The sequence below is a fragment of the Acyrthosiphon pisum genome, chromosome X (assembly GCF_005508785.2).
Source record: "Acyrthosiphon pisum isolate AL4f chromosome X, pea_aphid_22Mar2018_4r6ur, whole genome shotgun sequence".
NCBI classification, from domain to species: domain Eukaryota; kingdom Metazoa; phylum Arthropoda; class Insecta; order Hemiptera; family Aphididae; genus Acyrthosiphon; species Acyrthosiphon pisum.
Window position 1 is genome coordinate 81,644,146 of NC_042493.1, and position 16,268 is coordinate 81,660,413.

Genomic DNA, 16,268 nt, shown 5'->3' on the forward strand with positions numbered 1-16,268 from the left:
CAGTCAAAATTTCATGTATCTACGGTCATTTTTTTTAAAGTTACACCAAAAACCAAATTCAATTTTGTGAAAAATCGTTTTTGCGTAAAAATTCCCGTTTTTCCTTAATTTGTCTTTGGTTTTTCTTGGCGCTTTTGAAAATTACTGGAAATTTAAAATTTTGACCTCCCCAATATTGCGTTTATCAAAAACTGGCAAGGCTAAAATATTTACTGTTTGTTTTTTGTTCGCTGATTATTTATTTTGAAAACTATGAGGAAGAGTTTTTACCGAAGTACCAATACTAAACCCAATTTGCTATACCAGTAACTATACCATTATCCCTCATAAATAGTGTTTGAAAATTTCATGAAATTTAAAAAAATGAAATATTTCGTGAAATATTAAATAATTAATCTAAATAAATTAAATACCTCATTAGTCATTGACACACATTTTTTTCTTAGTTTTAATGTATAATAATATAATATTGTATTTTTTTGCTGTACCTATTATTTGATATAAAAATGTAAAATAAATAAGGAGTAGATAGGTATATTGTATATGTACCATGTACGTGGTAACTTATATAGTTATATGTTAAAAATCATATCAGAGTTTTCTTGATCGAGAATCCTTATGACATGTATTTGTATAATTGTATATAAAAAAAACATAATAAAAATTAAAATATAAAAATGGAATATAAATTTAAAAAAAACGCTTGGGTATAACGTTTATCATATAATGTGTTATCATATAATGTAATAATTATGTTATGTTATGAAGATCATTGTTTCTTATTAATGTTAACATGTATTATAATTATATAAAACAAAAAACATAATAAATATTTTAAAAAAAACAGTAAAAGGAAACTAGTACTTAGGTATATATTATAAAGATCATAGTTTTCTTGCTAACGATTCACATGAAATAATATAAATTATAATTATAATTTATATATAATAAAAATATAAAACAAAATAATATTTAAAAAATAAAAATGAAATAATTAATAAGAATCCAATATATCACAAAACATTGAAATATTTCATGAAATATTTCTCATACTTCAAACACTACTCATAAATGAAGATCGAAACTTGTTTTAATTTAATATAAACAGTGCACTTTCTACCACGTATACATAACACATGTATTGATATCAGGTAGGTATAGTACCTATGCTTTTAAATAATGTAAATAATGTATCAGTAATGTATTATCAGGATGACTGGTGTAATGATGTATTGTGTATGTTGCATTAAACTGTAAAAGCTGATTGAAACATAATTTTGAGCAAGTACTTATTCAGTATTCACAGGTTAGGTACAAAAAAATGGATGTAAGTACGGAACATTAATCAAAATTTAGCTCACACGGCTGGAACTTTAAACACATTAATTTGTCTAGTTCTTGTCAGATCTCCTACCTATATACGCCAAATGATATAATATACATTTCTTTCCGGCTAAGTAAACTAAATTTTGATTTATGTATTATTTTTTCCAACTAGTCTATAATCTATGAATGTTTAGGGCTATTACTTGTAGAACCAAATGTTAGCATTTGTAATTCGGCTCGTTTAGTGTTTACCATTTTATATTTTTCATTTCTCAGACAACAAATTTAATGTTGAATTAAAGAATAATATATTATATTATGATATTTATTTTTCAAGAATTATAACTTTGATTGCCCAATGAAACTGAAAATACTTTTAGCAAGTACCTGGATGAAGCAACTGACTAGAAATCCAGAATACAAGTGCGAAACTGGCCATAATCTTGTTTTAGACTAAACGTTTTGATCGATCGCTGTACCACATGCAGTGACAACTAACCTGGTATTATTATTTAATTATACTTATTTATTTTTCTATCTATTTATTTTTCTTTAAACTTACGTTGTCCCCATTGGTGTTGCATATACGAATCTGTTTCTCATCTGTACATGATTTATTCATTCGAGTTGGTCATTTTTATTTTTTTATAACCGTAAGACGCGAGTTGTCTAAAAAATCGTGCTACAAAACGGTCTAAAATCGTTCAGCAACTCGAAGACATTTTTTAATGGATTTAACAAGATGACAAAAATATCAACTGTTGTGAATGCGAATCATAAAAAAAATGATTCAAAATGGAGTTCGAAAGTTTTTTTACTATAATATAAGTTTTTTTTTTTATTATTAACATAGAAAATTTACAATATGTATAGCAAAATATGCAAAATAAGTAAATATGATAAAATATATGATGGAGAATATTTACAAGATAATATATTTGAGGAGGGAGGCTGTCCAGTGACAGAACCTAAGAATATTAGTTATACCGTAATTATTGTTTACTTCTTTTTATTATTATTTTAGTGTAATTCACGAATATGAATAAAATATTTAAAACAATGTATTTCCAAATAAAAATAGGTATTTTGTCATGCAACTTGTTTAAGTCCTTACAAACCCAAGAATAATACCTATATAGAAAAAAATTGGAAAAAAATTGTCAATATAATACGGCTGAACGGGTCACTTGGTTTACTTGAAATATAATATTCATAATTTAAGACAAAGGTATGGAATCAAATATGGGTTTTGGATAATATTTTGGGTTTCAGCGTCGTTTAACTAGGTACTTACCTGAATAGTTCCGATTGTCGATATACATGGACTAAAATAACAAATATTACCGTAACTGTGGGGTTAAAAATAGCTAAGCTAGTCACATTATTCCTATTATTATTTTGGAATGAAAAAAATCGAAATCCTTTATAAATCCTCGAACCATATATTTGTATATAGGTATTTATATATTTTGGAGTAGCTGTTATAATATACGGGTTCTGCCCAAAACAATAACGTCTCGTAAGATCATGTTACCGTAAAAGGTTTTTTTTTTATCATCTATGCCATAAACTAGGTGGATTAAGCTTAAAACGTTTGTAATACGCATGTATTCTCGGTGTTTTGTATTCCTGTTTATATTTAACCACCCCAATATCGCTTCAGGACTATATATTTGTTTTTGTTTTTAATCATTACCTTCTCAAATTTCGTCACAATAATAATAAACTATATAAAATATACTGACATAGTAAACTTATATTTTGCTTAATCAATCTAAAGTTTTTAGTTTATAGTTTTAACACGGTTTTACGCATGTAAATCCCTATCGTATACCGTATTATAAACACTAACCAAACTATCATGTTAATTCCCTAAATAATGTTATATTTTAGCTATCTATTTAGTCAGACTTAGTATGGAAAATTAGAAAATATGGTAAACAGTTCCTATAGAGATACCTTTATAAACAAAAACTATAGCACAACATAGGTATATTAGGTATAATTAAATAAATTGTTCATTACCAAATTAAAAACTTAGCTATAATTATTAAATATACCTATCTATAATCGATAGTACATGTTCACATTTGTCTTAAACATAGGTACTTACACCTAACTATAATTACTTAACAACCAATATAAGCGATTTAGTAGGTGCTAGGTGGGTATTCCTATTATAGTATTATTATAAATGTACTGTTGTTGTTCAAGTTCTACAGAATCTATAATTCAAAAAGTAAGTTAAGTGTTACATATTTCTGAATTCAAAACCATTTAGGTACCTATAACCAAATATAAATCGATGACTATGAAAGTAACAAATATGAAATTTAAATATGAAAAACGTGTTTTTACTTGGTTGGTGGGACTAAAGTTAATACTTTACAATGACTTACTTATATTACAGATATGTAAAACTATACAATTTAATTAGTGTTTTTCAACAAATATCGAATTGTTGAAATTTATTTAACAAAAACCATACGGCCACTACGTATGTGTAGCACAATAAGTAATTGTCATTCGTACGGTTCAACTGTAACACGGTATATACCGAGGGAAGAACTTCTTAATGGCATAACGGTGTTATCTATAGAACAATTTTTCTTCCGTGCAATTTATAGAAATCTCTTTTCTCTTTCCCTAACGATACAAACGGAGAACGCATAAATAAAACATTATTACCTAGTAAATTTTTCGAAAATCAAATAAAAAGTAAAATATTATAGTACAGCTCGATCGAAACCGTTAGCTTAAAGTATTACACGTAATCATTTAAGGCGTATAATACACATTCTACAATACTATTGAACGCTAAAATTATCAGAGAAAATAAAATAAATTCGTACAACATCTTATACGTTATAACGGGCTGAGTAACACATTACAGAGGAATCGGTTATTGATGTTCATTATCATACAGTATTATATATTTTTTTTTTACTCACTGCGAACTATTGTCCATACTCTATATAAAATACTGAATTATTTTTAAATTATTATCGACCAAAAAGAAAGATAAATTTCTCTTCATTTCATTGTTTGAGTTTTTTGTTGACATTTAATTAAATAGTCTTGGCAAAAGCAAATACACAATACTACCTGTAACCTTAAACTTTCAACTAAATTTATATGTTATCTAAATTTACTGAAAACAGAAGATTATTTTTGTTATTAAAAGCATTTACTACAAAAAACTATCAATCTATTAGAAATTTAATATTTTTGACTTATTTTTGAACACATTTCAAGATAAATGTGTTAAGAATTAAATTTTTTTACACAAATTTAATATTCCAAAATAGTCATTCAAATATGAATAATAATGAATTGGTTTCAGTACCGATCAAATACCTATAAAAGCATAAACTTGGATTCTCAAAATTTATTTGTGTAAAATTTGAATATACATTTAGAAAATGGTTCCGATTAAACAGAATTTAAGCTAGGTATATTATATTTCTTAAAATTCGAAGCTTACATGTTGATGCAGACTCCAGTTTCCATAACTATATATCATACCAGTCATACGTAATAAATGACAAAAATTGATTCAAAATACTGTAACCCATTTTATTATTAAAATTATTTTGATTTTTCATATGGACATTTTTAAATTTAATTTATTGTATCAACCAACTTTGGGAGTTCCATCAAAATACGGTTTTTCATCACTCACCTATGCATGGATCTTTTAATTAATTAATTAATCACTTAAACCTACTTATTAGTAAGTTAATAATTAGTAAGTTTATTTGTAAAACTTTATGCGTATAGATATTAGAGATCGAATATTATTCAAAAGGATAAAAACCATTATTGTATATGACTTTTTTTTAATTACCTATACTTACAGACTTTTATTTTAATGTATGACGATGACTCATAATAACACTTACTTTTAGAAGTAATCACTATGGTTTACCTAAATTTATACAAATACGATGTTATACACAATATCAAAAGTACATGTTATAACAGATGTAGGTATACCAAAAATTACCAGTAGTAAAATTCCAAATAAATCGATTTTCCTCACAAATAATTACGTAAATAAATAATTTGAAGTTTAGTAGGTACCTAAATGGATCTTACATTATTCTAAAGACAAACCGATCATCATTATTACGAGTATATTATATTGATTCAAAGCAAATAAGTAGCTTGAATAAAATACATTCGATAATAATTATTTTAAAACATGTGCTAACTACGACTTGTGCCAAAGTAACGATTTAAATATAGATAACAAAAACGAATAATTATTTAAATAATAAATTCCGTATTTTTTATTGTTTTATTATCTATTGTATATAGAATTCTCGTGTCACAATGTTAGTCTCGATACTCCTCCGAAACGGCTTAACCAATTTTTATGAAATTTTTTATGCATATTCAGTAGGTATGAGAATCGGCCAACATATATTTTTCATACCCCTAAGTGATAAGGGTTGTCCAGAAAAAAAAAAATAAAAATATTATTATATACGATAGAAATATTTGTTTATAAATGGTTGCTATTGGTTATATATATAAAAAATAATAGTGTATTATATATTGATTGCTATTGGTTAATCGGGCATGTTTGTTGATTGGTATTATTATTTTTATCAATATATATGTCTGAGAATCGGCTATTATCTAAGTTTGTGTGCTGTGCTATAAGTAATTCCGGAGTTATGGCCTCTTGAGTGCACAATATTAATCACACAGAAGATAGGCTAATTTAAAAAGGGTTAAATTTGGTTTTTTTTACTCATCGGATTTTAGTACGGTTAGGTTAGGTTTTGTATTAATTTGATTATATTAATCCATCGTAGGTGGAATTAAGTAAAAACGACAAACTTGGTATAACTTTGATATTTTAGAGTTAAATCATACACTTACGTACAAATAGCACGGGGTCCGCGATCTACCGCAAGTAGATTGCCTATCTGATAATGTACTGCTGTGAAGCAGAAATTTTATCCTGGGCAACAGAAAAGTTAAGATAAATCTAGAACATCGAATAGGTATTAAATAACGTATTGAACAAAGTTTGAGTCATATACAGTTTGTACATTTGACGGGTAACGAAGTGCACGGGATCAGTTAGTATTATTATAATATTTATAATATTTTCAACAATAATTTAATGCTTCAAGGCTGACTATTTACTATTTAGGCTGTGCATTAATAACAGAATAAAAATTAAAATAAGTAGAAACGTACAGCTAATTTAAATAACGAGTTACTTGTGTTTCTTAAGAACTACCCGTACATTGTATGAGTTACTTTTTTATACACCAAACATTAATTTTGTGTCAATTTAACTAAGCTAAGCTATAAATACCTATATTCCACTTATCTGATAAATATAGGAACCTACTTATTTCTTTTTCAAACTTACTAAATAGCATTTTTAATTTAGCTTTATTACCTGTTGAAAAACAAAATAATGCCCATTTGGACGAAACTTTGCTGTTAAAAATAGAATATTTTTTTAAGTATAATATAATGAACTACGTTTCTCATTTTTAACGCTTATACAATGATATTTCTATTTTCTTGGGTGCCTTATTAGTCAACGAATATCACATTATTTTTTAGAATTACTAAACCTAACTAAAAGCTTACCTATATAATAATATTGACTTGTTACAGTAGAACAACATAGCTGTTCGATAAAATTAATATTCCTGTTGGCTACTGCGCCATTTATTTGAATTGTTCTTCAAAATGTTTTTCGCATATTTGCTTTCAGTGTAAACTATAAACGATTCCAAAAAAAAAAAAATAAACAGGAGTTTTCTAAATCGTAAAATCATACTGTACAAGATGATTCACAAAGCTGGGGATTATGATGTGTCTTGAACGTTCAGCCATGCGTTGATTTCCGGCAAATTATGTGGACAAAACTCACCCACATGCGGCCGAGCCCATTTGAAAATAATAATAATAATAATGAAATCAAACATTTACCAGCCCGAATGCGTTTCGGCCATAAATTTCGTCTGTTGATCCGCACTGGTGCGTGATGACGCCGTAAAAACGTCTATTCCGTAGTACACACAATGTTTGTGTGTATAGTAGAATAATATTTAGGTAGGCACAGTGACGGTGTGTACATTAACATATCAACGAGAGTGAAAAGTCTGGTTAACGATGAAACGTTACGATTTCGGAAAATCCAATGGGATTTCTATTTACCGCGAAACATTTGCACATTTAGCATTACGCCTACCTACGTTATTAAGTCGTACGAAGCCATGAAGGTATTTATTATGTATTATTATTATGCATAGTAAGAAAAAAATGTAATATCAATTTTCAGACAAATATAATAATAAAGTTACTTAAAAAAAAAAAAAAACTTTATCAATAAATAATTAAATTTATTTATTCATTTCCGCTGCCATTGTTTGCTATTTGAATTATGTATAAAAACCAGTACGATTTGTGTTAAAATAAAATTCAGATAAATGATAAATAAATACGTACAATAATAGCTAGCCTATATATAATATACATATATATTTTATATTGTATTTTTTTAAAAATAAATATGCCATTGAATTTCCACAAATATTCATCTTACTTGTTTCTAACCAAGAATAATAATGGTTATTCTGGTTGGGCACAAATTATATTGTATAAGTGAATTCAATTAATTTTAAAAACAGACTGGTGTTTTAATTATTATATTATTGGGTACCTAGGTAGTGAACAGTCACAACTGTTTATTGAAAAAAATAAACATATATACGTATTTTTTGTCGGTGAACCCTGTTTATATGAATACTTCTTCAGTTATTTTTTAATTAAAATTGTTTAAAGTCAATATAACGACGTTATATATTCATTGGAATGCAAACGATTATTCGAATGCACGTAGATCGCTTTCGAAGCAGTCTTCGAGCTCACATATTTTCATTTATGTGTATATATTGCATAATCTATGATCTGATAACACAGTGAAACAATACATTTTTTTAAAAACCGTTTTATACGACCTCCGAGGGACCAGAAATAATGGTACTATTAATATAGTTATTGTGACCGATGCCTCATAACAAGCGTAATCTAGCGTATGTTTATGCACCAGGATATTTTAATTGATCATCATAATATTACGTAAGCAGCTAGTTGGACGTGATAACCGAAGTCTTATTATTATTATGACGTGTTTCCTTGACGTTTGCATAAACAAAACAGCACAACAGTATGATATTATTACGATTGGGGCTATAAGCAAAACACGAAAATATAATTTTTAAACATAATAATCGATAAATTAATCAAAAATCGTTAAAAAAAAATATCAACTAATAATGGTATACGACACTGGTCAGTGACTATGCCTGTATAATATTGTTCCTATACTACCTATATAATGTTAAATACCATATAATAATATTATGACATCGCAGGCTTATCATCCCTAACATATTATAATATGTACTCTCCTAATAAATACTATAAGTGCTACTGATGTGATAACTATAGTAAAAATAGGTGACATAACATTTTCTATGTATTTATTCCTCGTTTTAGTCTCTGTCTCACACTTTTTACCCCTAGACTCTCCAGATAGAAGTTTCGCATTACAATATTTCTACAACTCTTAAACATTTCGTTTCTGATCCGACGTCTTATTGGCCGACCACGTGTATACCGATAACGTGTATTTGACGATGTCTTAGCACAGATCTGTGTAGTGCATATATATGTGCATAAACAACCATCAATAACCATAATATATTATGGGCGGCATTGTATAGTAATAATATATTCATATTAGTGTGACAAGGATAGCGTTTTATGCGAGTAGATGTTTACTTCTGAATAACTCGCACGGTCTGAACCTACCCCCCTACAAACACGCACTATTTCGAATAATACGATTTTCGTTTGAAACCTGACCAACCGTGTCGGAAAGCTATGTGGGGAAATTTTATTCGCCTCTTTTGAATACCGCTGGAGCGGAAAATCGAGCTGGTTAGATTTTATTTTTTATAAATTCATAATTCACAATACACAAATATATTGATGATAATCGAAAGTGATTGATCTCAAGCGATATCTATTCAACATAACATTATAATATATTATATAGTTTCGCACTGTACACCAGACAGTTTATTATTTTATTATTATTATTGCTCTTCATAGGGAAAACTGAGCTGCTCGGCATGCAACGTATTACAATTCAATATTGTATAATAATATCTGTAATATTACATTATCGTCTAAACCAATTAATATATCTGTCTAAATAGTGTGTAGGTAAATTATGTGAGTGGACTTCACGCAACGTTTTACAAAAATATTTTAATTCGTTTAACTCCTAGTAAGAATATCCTAAATATGAGTATTCACAATATATTTTTGTGACTTTAGGACTTTCTTGGACACTACAACTCTAAATAATAAGCATAATAATTATATTTTATATATTATAAATAATGTGAAAATCCATTGAAAAAATAGTTATAATAAGTTGTTTCGACAACCCAACATCTCTCCTTCTAACGAAGAAAACACCAAATAAATCAACACATTTTTCCACACCATACATTTTATCAAAAATTGTAAGCAACTGTAAATATTTAACTATTTCTTAGTCTGTTTTTACCTCTGTGTCTTAAATATATTCTAATAACCAATGATGTTGAAGCCTTTACTTTAATTTAAAAAAAATAAATAAAAATAGTTGAAATCGTAACAAGTGCAATTAATATATAATAAATGTAAATATATAATTTGATATTATTTGCTAATTAATTATTAATAAAGTCTAATAACGATAAACTCACAGTTTATGATTTATAATCTTGGAATACATACAACTAAATCCCATCGTACTTTACATTCATAATTAACATTTTATAACTACATTCATTCCTTTTCCATTGCTATGTCAAAGCTAAACCGTTTAAGTCCGAGTTAAATTATAAAAAAAAAAATGGTATGTACCTACTATTATTATGTCTGTTAAGTTTATGCATTCATAATTTATTTGTGACTGAAATATAGTATAGAATTTAATTTATTAAACTTATGCATATATTATAGTAAATAATATGCGTGTATACCTATACTGTATGCTAACATAATTTTTCACTACCTAATCATGCATTTTTAACTAAAACATGACGTGTGTTTATGGACGGTAAATCCAGTTGGGCAGTTCAAAACACGAAATATAATAATTATATGTTATCCTTGTCTGCATCAAAACGAGTCGGCTGTAACCGTCGTTCGTACAACTGTCGTGTAACCGCGATTGTTATAGTATATTATTATACATATTATAAACTCGTACAATGCTGTAATATACCTACAATAATAATCACCAGTCATCACTATAGTCGAAGATTATTCTAACCACCGATAACTTTATTAAATCGATAACTAAATTATATGAATCACTGGATCAGGATCACCGATGCAGTGTTGAATATTATACTCGTGCAGTCATGCAACAGTCTGAACAGAGTTACGGTACGATGATAACACTGCGACCAAAGAGTTGGCGGACATCTCACAAGGAATCGATAAAACTTCGGAGCCAAATCGACTCGTTGTATTCAACGTCAGCCTTTATTTTATTTTATTTTTTATTCTTCTGTTCGAGTACAAAATCACACCGACGGGTCCGAATGGTGTGTTCGGAAAATGCCGAAAAACGATACGTATATATCCTGCGCAAAATCTAGGATAGGTTTTTGGCACCCAAAACCATTCCATCTCTACCCGGCTCTCCGGACTTCAATCTCTCGAGTACTGTTGCAGGTACATCTATATGCATATACATATTATTATAAAATACCCGTGCAGCATAGCAGTATCCCGCGAACGCCCGTCGATTTTACAGCACCCCCTCCACATCATGGATATTGCTCGAATAATATATTCGGGTGCCACGATAAATTAAACGATCTCGCGCGTGTTACTTTCCACATATGCACACACACGCGTGTACACAAAGTATATATACACATATGTATAATATAAGTATACGACGAGGGGTGACAGAGGGATGTTGTGTGGGTCACCGGACTGTACGCCTACCCACCCTCGTCGCGATTTGATTCGACGCCAAAGTGTCCGGTCGGCAACGATTTATCGTCGCTGCCGTATATATACGAATTAGTTGATTAGACCGGCGGAATGGATTCGTTTTAACTGGGCCCAGAGCGACCAGAGATCAGTCGTTGGTTTGTACATCCAACACATAATATGGGGTATTATATAGATACCTATACACACAATCGCGTATATATAAATTGTGTATGAAGGAGGGAGGAGACCAATGGAAAAATACCTAACCTTTGTTCAACAAATAGGCGTTTTAAAGTAATTATAATACTAAAAAAAGGCCAAAAGTGTAAAAAAAAAATTTGGATGAGCCTCAAGCACCCAAATGTATAAGCCTAGTTACACCTATGTCTATATACAGTTATAACTAATAACTATATAATATATTATTTGTCATGATTTCAACTATTACGTTGTACTCTATCATCATGTGGACCCAGCACATGGCAGCAGTGAAAACTTAAATACCTATAACTGCGTATGTGTTTAAGAAAAACAAACGAAAAAGCATTAAAACGTGGTTTTAGAACAAAAACACTTATTATAAAATGTATAAAGAATAGTACTTTAGAAACAAGCTCTTCAGGTTTTTGCATTATTCTTAAAATACCACTTATTATCATACACATTTTGAAGCTTTTTCTATAAAATAATTATTTAGATTTATTTATTTTTTTTATTAAAAACGGATATCTGACGATTATTCACTTTTCCACGATGTACTATAAATGCAAGCTTTCTCCTAGCAGTGCATTGAAGTTAGCCAATTGATTAATAATTAACTTTTAAATGAGTCTCTGGATAATCCAGATTTTCCTGGAGATATTTTAAAGTTCCCTCTTATTCGACTTGCAGCCAGCTTCCTTTCTCGATCACTAATAGTCACACCATTTTTTACGGCCGTAACCACCCCGTTTAATTTATGCTCATTTATGCTATTTCATGAAGAACTTTTACCTACTTTTGCAATTTTAGATATTGGACCCTTATGTATTCTTCTTCTAGTTTGTCTTATATCATAAATTCATAATTCTATTATATTTATTTAATATATTTATTACCGTTTTTGGTTTATATTTCAATAAATAAGCTAATAAATATAAATTCAATGTTTTTGGTTTCACACTTTTTTTGTGAACACCTATTTTTCTACATCATTAGCGATAAAATACCAATCTAAATGTTATTTCCGCCACTTACAATCTTGGTATAGAATATTAGGCTCAATTGTTATTGCTAAAATATTTTAATAGTCGAAATTCTTCTTTTTTTTTTTTTAATTAAACATTTAGAACGTTTTTAAAAATATTTTTCATCAATATTTTCGAGATACTTGCGTGTTAAGATACAGTTAACCTGTCATGTTATATAAACTTAAAGTTAAATTTAATTTACGCTTAGTGAAACTAAACGTTAAATCAAAATAATGTTTTTGAAGTATCAAGAAAATTAAACTTATAAGTACCTACCATAGATTTAATGTACGTATACTTCGCTTTGCATTATCGATTTACGTGATATTTAAAATATTTTAATTTTCCGCTTGTAGGCACCTACTGCATAAAATATTTTCTACAAGACTTTTGAAAATTTAGCTCTTTATTCTATGGTATATAAAGTATAAACATTTTATCCGATGATAATAATAATGCGTTTTAAGTTTTTGATTAATTTGTCTATAAACATACAGTCTGAATACTTGTAAAGGATTTTAATTAATCGTTTGGTTACGGTATTTTAACAAAATATAGATAAAATATGTTATAGAAACCACATAAGATTTATTAATGTAAATTTTCAGGTGAGTAAATAACACTTAAAACGACAGAAACATGAAACAGTGGATATATTATAGGTACCTACCAACATTAACTTTTTTGTTGAACAAACTTAACCATTGTGCATTTTTAAGATCTTAGGATTTATAACTATAACTACCTATTGAAACATATCAAACATCGTTAGTTACATCTTATAAGCAATAAAATTATTTTAAAGGAGTTTCTGAATCATTCAAAAATATATCTGATTTATTATGAAATTATAGTATTATAAGTATAATACCAATAAACTATTTATATCTTCATAATATAAGCTATATCAGTATGTTTCCTGTTTTTATGTCTCCGAATTTTAAATCTAATAGGATCGCATTTTTGAATACCGTCTGTTCAAATAAAAATAATTCTAAATATAAGTTATTTTTATTTTTTTGAATTTGAATTTGAAAATTATCGTATAATATTAATAAAATATAATTGAATTAATCTGATCAACTGCCGAACGTAAATAATCTAAGAATAATACCTATCTGTTATTGTTCAAAGGTAATAGCTATTTAATGACAGCAATTACTTGAGTTAGAAAGATAAGTCAAAATTTTGAACGTTAAGTTATAAGTTAGTATTATTGAATTCTAAAAGTTCAAAGTTAATAATATGGATAAAATATTAACTTAACTCAGTTAAAAGTAAGTTGATGTATTTTATTTTTTAAATTATTATGATCTGAGTCACAAATAGTGGGTTTTAATTGTTTTCAATAATAACTAAACTTTTGTTCTAAATCAATCCTAATATTCATTGTAATGCACTTTAACTTTTTGTAGTAGTTAAATAATTAGTATTTTTGTGGTAGCTACATGTTTTGATTAAATCGATGTTGTTAATTCTTTATTTTTATTTGAAATCATAGCGTAGTATTTGTCGGTTCTATCCCAGTTTTCTACAGTTACAGGGAGATTTCAAAACGATTATCTACAAATTCAAATTTAAGTTTTTATAATAATTGTTTGTTTTTTTTAATTTTTCGTGTAATTTGATTTTATGTTATAACCGTTTATTATATATTTCTATAATAATGTACAACATATTATACGGATATATGTTTGTGCATTGTTGCACATTTTGTGTTTTCCAATTTTAAAAAATATTGATCATTATACAAAGATCATTTATTAATTATCAATTTTAACTTTTTTCTGGATTTGATTTTAGTTGTGATTTTACTGTGTAGTAGTGACAACTATGTTCTATTATTTTTATTTTTATCCACAACAAAGTAAAAATTAATAAATTAAAAACGTATCGTCTATTTCAAACGTTAAAAAACAACCAATACGTCAACACCATCTTTCATTGCAAAAACTTAGGCAACCAACTAGAGTGAAAGTTAAACCAAAATCTTGAATTCAATAATATTAATCGATACTGCTCACTTCCTGGACACCATAATAGACAAATAGATCTTAAGCATAAAACAACTGAATAGGAAAACATTTATATTGGATACCTTGTGGAACAATAGTAACAGCCTTTATTGGTTGTTATTTTATTCAAGTATAACGAACAAAATAACATCTATAGTATTAAATGTAACGCAATGGAATAAGTTTATATCTTATAATACTTTTCAAACAATTTTATGTTCTTGAACTTCTGTTAATCATTCAAAACAAATACAATGGGACAACAATTTTATTATAGAATATCTGCAAAATCTGAATCATTAATTTACATCATATTAATAACAGGCTCACATTATCCACTAATAATTTAAATTGTTTAAAATTATTGAAACCATGTATAAATTCAAAGACTATAGAGTTAACAAATATCAATCAATAATTTTATATTTATCACCGGAATGTATTAGAAGTGATTTTATCAGTATAGGTATATTATATTTAAGATTATAATTTCAAAATGGATGCCATGAAGGATGATGAGAAATTATTTTTACTCAAATTACAACAAATACACTATGTAAAGTTCACAAACATTGTACTAAAGACAGATACAGTGAAATATTTATTTGTACTCTAAAACATTTAACTAGGAAAAATATGTTTTTCTAGCCAACCCATCACAGCTTCGCCCGTGACTGGTTGTTTATTTTGCCTTTGAACGATATGTATAATTTTTTATTGACATTTTTTCGTTTAATGTGATCGGCAAGTAAATATAAAAACGGTCATTAAAAACCTGTTGAAATGTTTCTAGCGGTATTAATCTTATATATTTTTATAGCAGAACCCATGAATTTCATTACCCGTAAAAAATCACAAATCTTAAAAAAAAATATGATTGTTCAAATACTATTTTGGGTGTAACTTACTGCAGTAAGTGCAACTCGGCCACCCTGGTAGGCAATTTTCAATAATTCGATTTGATGCAAGCTTGTACCTGATCTGCCCAATAATAACCAATGGCAACTGATAATAAATCAACACTAATTTCTACTATTAACTGTAACCAATGGCAACTATCAATAAATAAAAATACAATTTCCAATATGATCCTCAATGTCAATGTTTGAGCACCTCTTTAAAATCCTTTCTTATTGCACGGTAAAAATATAGAAGAACCACTATTCCAAATTTCAAGTTCGTATATCAAGTAGTTTTTGAGATACAGCGATCAGTGACTCAGTTGTACCTATTTTAGGTATATAATATATACGTATAGATTCCCTTCTCTCTCCCCTCCGAAAAAAAAATGAAATATCGGGCGATGTTGTGACACTCAGGAAGGTATTTGGAACGCTCTGTGAAAAAAAATTGGAAAAAATTAATAGTGTAGTCACAAAAGGCTTGTTCTTTTACGTATAAAGGATTAGATTAGCTTAGTTTTTTAATTTTTCAAGAACTTTATACTCATTTTTTATTAACAAAAGTTGTACTAAAACCTTCAGCAGACTGTCAGGTACAACAGTAAAAAATGTCAGCCAAATCGGTTCAGTAGTTTTCTCGGTTAGCACGGTCGTAGAAAATGCCTTACAATTTTATATAATAGTATAGATTAAAAATAACAATAAATGGTTTACAAGATGCTAATATGTCCATATTTACAAGTGCTGAT